The following is a 5,525-nucleotide window of genomic DNA, read 5'->3' on the forward strand; positions in this document are numbered from 1 at the left end:
ACATCCTTCATCTTGGTAAAGAATATCACATCCCCACTCCCGTAGGTTGCCCACCCCGGGGACCCAGGGATCCTTCCTCACACCCCCTCGTCCACCCTCCCACATCCAATCAGTCCATTATGAAAGAGAACGGGCCTTCGGTTCACCATTCAGAAAACATGTTCCCGGAACAGGTGTGGGGGTATAATGGTGACCAAAAGCAGCTTTCGTTCCTGCCTTTATGGAGCTCTCCGGCTTGTCCACCAGTCTGCAATTCATCTCCTGTCCCTGCCTTTGCTGGGTCTCCCCACCCCTCCCCTGGGCGTGCCCCAGCCTCCCCGCAGGCCCCCTCTGCCGGGCTCTCTCCTTCCACCCTTTGTCCGCACCCTTTGTCAGCACCTGAGCGTTCCTACATGCAGGCACGGGTGACCATGCCAGTCCCCTCTCTTCAGAGGGCCTATGACGCTCCCTAATTCCTTAACAGGACAATCAAGATACCCCACCAGCTGGCCCCACCTCCCTCTCCGGCCTCATCTGCCTCCACTTCCCCAGACGCACTTCTTCGGGCTATAGTTGTGCAGGATTTGCTTCTGTCTCTGCGGGCCCCAGGCTCTGGAGTACCTCTGTGTGTTTGCTTTTGCTGAGCCCGTCACCTCTGGCTGGCCGAGTCCTGCCTCCGAGCCAGCTCGGACCTCCAGCCTGCGCTGAGCCTCTCTCTGGGCCGGGTCAGGTGCCCTCCATCCTCGGCGCTCCTGTGCTATTGCACTGGGCTGTCGGCTGTCTGTCTCCTTCCTTAGACTGTGAGCCCCTTAAGGGCAGAAACCATATCCCCACCTCTGCCTCCAGCCTAGTGCGCACAGAGGATTCTCAGTGAGGATCTACTGGGCTGTAGAAACTCTTCCAGGCCTCCGTTTCCTTATCTGCCACAGAGATAACTCGTCCCAGAGTTTTGGGAGGCCTGAATGAGCTATGGGAGGTATGAAACCCAGTGTGGTAACCAACAGGTAATAGGTGTTCAGTAAAATTCCTTTCCTTTCCCATCACGGCATAGTTCAGTGTTTCAGAGCCGGATTGTACTGATCTCGCGTGTGCTCCATTCTTCACCAGGGACCTGTACCAGGAAACAAGACTGCAGCGGCTGAAATGAAAGTTAGATTTAAGGAAGAACTTTCCTCAGGGCGAGAGGCTTCAGAGACATTATATTAGCATAAGGAGGCTAAGAGGGGGGGCTGAGGAGACTGCCTGGGTTTGCCACTTACTAGCTGTGTGACCCTGGGCAAGTTGTTTAACCTCTCTGAGCCTTGGTCTCATCATCTTTAGAATCGGGATAGTAGTATTTGCTTTATGGGATTTTTGAGAGAAATTGGCGGAATAACGCACATGAGGCTTGCGGAACAGAGCCGGGCATACAGTAAACACTCAATACATGTGTACTCTGGTGAAAAACACGAGACAGATGTGGAGTCATCCTCCATCGGCTAGTGTCTGCTTCGTGGAGACTTCCTCCTTCAGCTCTCCTGCCCCTTGCCTCCTCCTCCAGACAGTGACCTCTGTGGGCTGGAAAGCCCAGTCAGGGAGCCCTGGGGAGGGCGCGCTGGGGAAGGCGGCCCGACTGTGGGTCAGTTGGTTTCAGTTTATTGCCTGTGGTGTGTGGGGCTAGGGGGTGCGTCAAGGAGCTACCCGTTCCCGAGGGGGCAGAAATGGGTGGGTGAGTGTCCGGAAGTACAGGCTGTGCTCATCTGTCGCGGCCTGGTTTGGCTGGAATATAGCAGTCGGCTGAGATTGTGCAAACAGGTCATTGTGCAAACACGTCCCTGTGTGTGACCTCGATTGTGCAAACAGGTGTTTACTGGAGGCTGCTTGGCTTGGGCTGCCTGCTTACAAAAAGTGCCTGAGCTGTTGACTCAGAAAAAAACAAAAGAAAACAAAACAAAAACCAAAACCCAGAATCTGGACACTCATTCTTCCTTGGACACACCCTGAACTTTGTGCCTCCCGGCCTTTGCCCAGACCAATCTGTCTGCCTGGAGGGCCCTCTCCTGCCTCTGCCTCCACTTGCTGGAATTATTATACCCATTCTTCATGGCCTGGAGAAAATACCACTAAGTCTTTCTCCATAAACTTTTTCCTGCTTTGCATGCCTGAAGGATCCAGTACACCTCAATCACTGGTCTTATGGCTCTTTCTAGACCCTGAGCTCCCTGGGGACAATGACCTTTCCTTGTTCACCTCTGAAAGGTTAGAAAAATGAGGCCCAGAGAGGGAAAGGGACTTCCCCCACAGGGAAAGGGGCTGTCACACAGCCAGCTCGCAGCAGAGCTGGGCTCAGTCTGGTCTCAGCTTTCTCTTATATTCACCGGCTCTCTTTTGAACCCTACCCACCTCTGACTGTGGATCTGGGCTCTGGCCTTTAAATTGAGCTGGGACTCCAGCTGGAACTGCAAGGTGGGTGGGATTATGCAGAGGAGGAAGGGGTCCTCTGGGCAGGGGGAGCAGCAAGGACTAAGGCACCCAGCCCAGGAACAGGAAGAGTGTGGATGGGGGCCAGACAAGAGGTAGGAGGAGGTACCAGGAGGAGGCTTGCCTTCTAGACCCAGCAATGACATTGATTCTGCAGGACGCGGGCAGCACCTCACGGTCCTGCCTCTCAGATCCCCATCTGCTCCTTGATAGTCCGGAGGTTCCGCAGGCTAAACATGACCCACACTGAGCTGCTCCACATTTCCTCCTGAACATGCCTGTCCTGGAGTGGTGTCTGGAAACCTAGATTCGGCCGGAATTCCTTGCTGTCCCTTCATCCAGCCCGTCACTCCTCTGTGTGGGTTCTGCCCTTTCTCTCCCATCAGAGAGTCAGGGAGTCAGGCCACCATCCTTGCTCTTTGGGACAACCGAGGCAGCCTCCGCTTGGTCTCCCCACCTTAGTCCTGGGGACGCCGCCTTTGCTCGGCCAGAGAGCTTCTCTGCATTGTTTCCTCTGCTTGGAATGCCCTTCCCCTTATTTCTGCCCTTCCCCTTATTTCCGTGTATGAAGAAATCCCTTTCATCCTTTAAAACTCAGCTGAAATGTCACCTCCTCTGGGAAGCCTCCCTAGATTTCCTAGGCTGGGTTAGGTGCTGCTCCCCTGGGCTTCCAGGTGTCCTGTGAAGGCAGGGACTTGATATGTGACTCCAGTACCCAGTGTGGGACTTGGCATAGAGGGGGAAGGGGGGTGCGTGAAAGGGTGCTGAACAATTTGGATATTGGACCTGGGTCGTCAGGCCTGAGGGGTCCCCAGGTTTCCTGCCAAGAGCCTGAAGGAGTCTCTTCAACAGGGTGAGCTAGGACTCCACTGTCATGCTTCCTTAGTGCTCAGATTGGCAGGATTTTCTCCCTGTGATTGGTGCCCCCAAATGAAAACAAATCACCGAGGGTAGAATCAACGCTGGGTGCTAGAGTGCAAAGTGCAGGGCCCAAGCCGTGAAGGGGGTGGAATGGCTGTCCAGATGCTCTCCTGGGGCCTGCCTCTAGGGAAGGAAGCAGAATTCTAACTTTGGGTGGGCAAAAGGGAAGACACCCCGCATCCTCCCTTGTGGTCTGCTGGCCAGGAGGCCCTTATCTCTGCTCTCCATGGTGCGGCTGGGGAGGGGGTACACTCTTCAGGGTGGGGGGTGGGAAGATCAGAGGCTGAGGGGAGATAAAGCTCAGATACTTATCTTGGCTTGGAGGAAACCTATTCCCTCTGCAAGCCTGCGGCTGGCAGGAGGGATGGGGGGCAGCCAGATAATGGGGAGAGTCCCCAGGCCGGGCCAGCATCTGCCCTCATCATGGGCTTCCTTAGGTGAGGGAGCTGGATCAAGGCAGCTGGTTTGTGTCCTCACTGGGGTGGGCCCATAGAAGGGACAAGACAGGGGCATTTTTCCTAAAAATCTTGTCAGAAGAGTATCCAGGAGAAAGGAAACGACCTGTTAAAGGCAAGAGAGAGGCAAAGGTGGGTCCATAACTTCTGTGATGATAATTGCGGTCTGCATTCTCCCCTGCCTCCTGGGGTGCTTGATCTGGATCCTGAGAGAGAAGAAGGGGTCCTCAGCAGTATCTAGGGCTCCTCTGCCTCATCAGTCTGGGTCTGAGGGCCACAGAGAGGGGTTTCTGGCCACAGAAAGCCTTTGGGCTGAGGGGCACCAGGGAGCAGAGGGATGGTGGCTTTTGCAACCTCCTTGTACTTATAGCTGTCCTTACGAGTGGTTTGGACTGCTAGGGTGGGGCCTGCCGTATCATCTCCGTCACCTTCCTGATCTTCCAGGCTGGCCTCTCCTGTCCTGGAATGCCCAGTTTATTCACTTCTTGCATTTGTTGATTCGTTCACCCCCATCCCCACCTTCTCACTCTTTTTTCTGTTCATCCCCTCACTCACCATCCATCCATCCACCCACTCACTCATCTAACCACCCACCTATCCATCACACTCACCCATCCATCCGTCTATCCATCCACCCATCTACCCACCATCCACCCATCTATCCATCCACTCACTCATCTAGTCACCCACCTGTTCATCATGCTCACCCATCCGTCTATCTATCTGCTTGTCTACCCACCCATCTATCCATCACACTCCCATTCATTCGTTCACTTGCCGCCCAAGTACACTCACCCAACCACCCATCCATCTGTTCAGCAAATAGTTTTGAGTATTTACTACCAACCAGGCCCTGCACTTGAGCCAGAGGATGGAGTATGAATAAAAGGCCAGGTGGTGTGGTCTTCAACACGCAAACCTTCCATACCCTCAAGCTTTTCGCAGAAACTGAGTGCCTCCTGTTCCTCAGGATGCCTCCCTACAGCCCTTACGAATGGAGGCGGCTCCTCCTCTCAGGCTCCAGGTATGACAGGAGCCAGAAGCATGGCTAAATTTCCTCTTGATCCCAGTGTTGGATCTAGACATGGCTCCTGGGTCCTCGTTTGAAGCTCTTGCCCGTGAAGCTGTGACAACCTCTTCTGCCCCATCACTCTCTTCTACTGGTCACCTGGTCTATTCTCTTGACCTGGGTGCCTGCCTCATTGTCATACTCTCCACTACCATCCTGCCACCCTCTGGAGGGTCTTCTCAGCCACGTGGATGATACACCCATACCTTGGTTGTTCAGTTCCTTGACCAGTCATCTCCAGGGGCTTTGTCATTTTAGCCACCAATACCGTGGTCACACTGTGGACCTTACTGGCACTGGGAACTGCTCAATTTCTATGACCGTACATCCCACACCTCCCTCTTTGACCATAGCCCTCAGTTGTCTAGCTCTCCCCCGGTCCACCCCTCCGTGCTCCTGCTGTGTGAGCTGAGGGAAGCCTCCAGGCCCCAGTTCTCCTATTTCCTTGCTATCAGCCTTGACCTCATCTCTTCTCTTCCTCCCACTTGGGGAGCCCAGCCTGAACCTATTGGTGATTCCCTTACCTGTATGCTCAATACTCTTGCAGCCCTGTGCTCTCACCTCCTTGGCCAGAAGGGCTCCATAGATCGGGCTGTCATCAGCTATTCCTCTCCCCCACCCCCACCCCCGCCACCAGGCTT

The sequence above is a fragment of the Crocuta crocuta genome, unplaced genomic scaffold (assembly GCF_008692635.1).
Source record: "Crocuta crocuta isolate KB4526 unplaced genomic scaffold, BGI_CrCroc_1.0 scaffold303, whole genome shotgun sequence".
Lineage (NCBI taxonomy): Eukaryota > Metazoa > Chordata > Mammalia > Carnivora > Hyaenidae > Crocuta > Crocuta crocuta.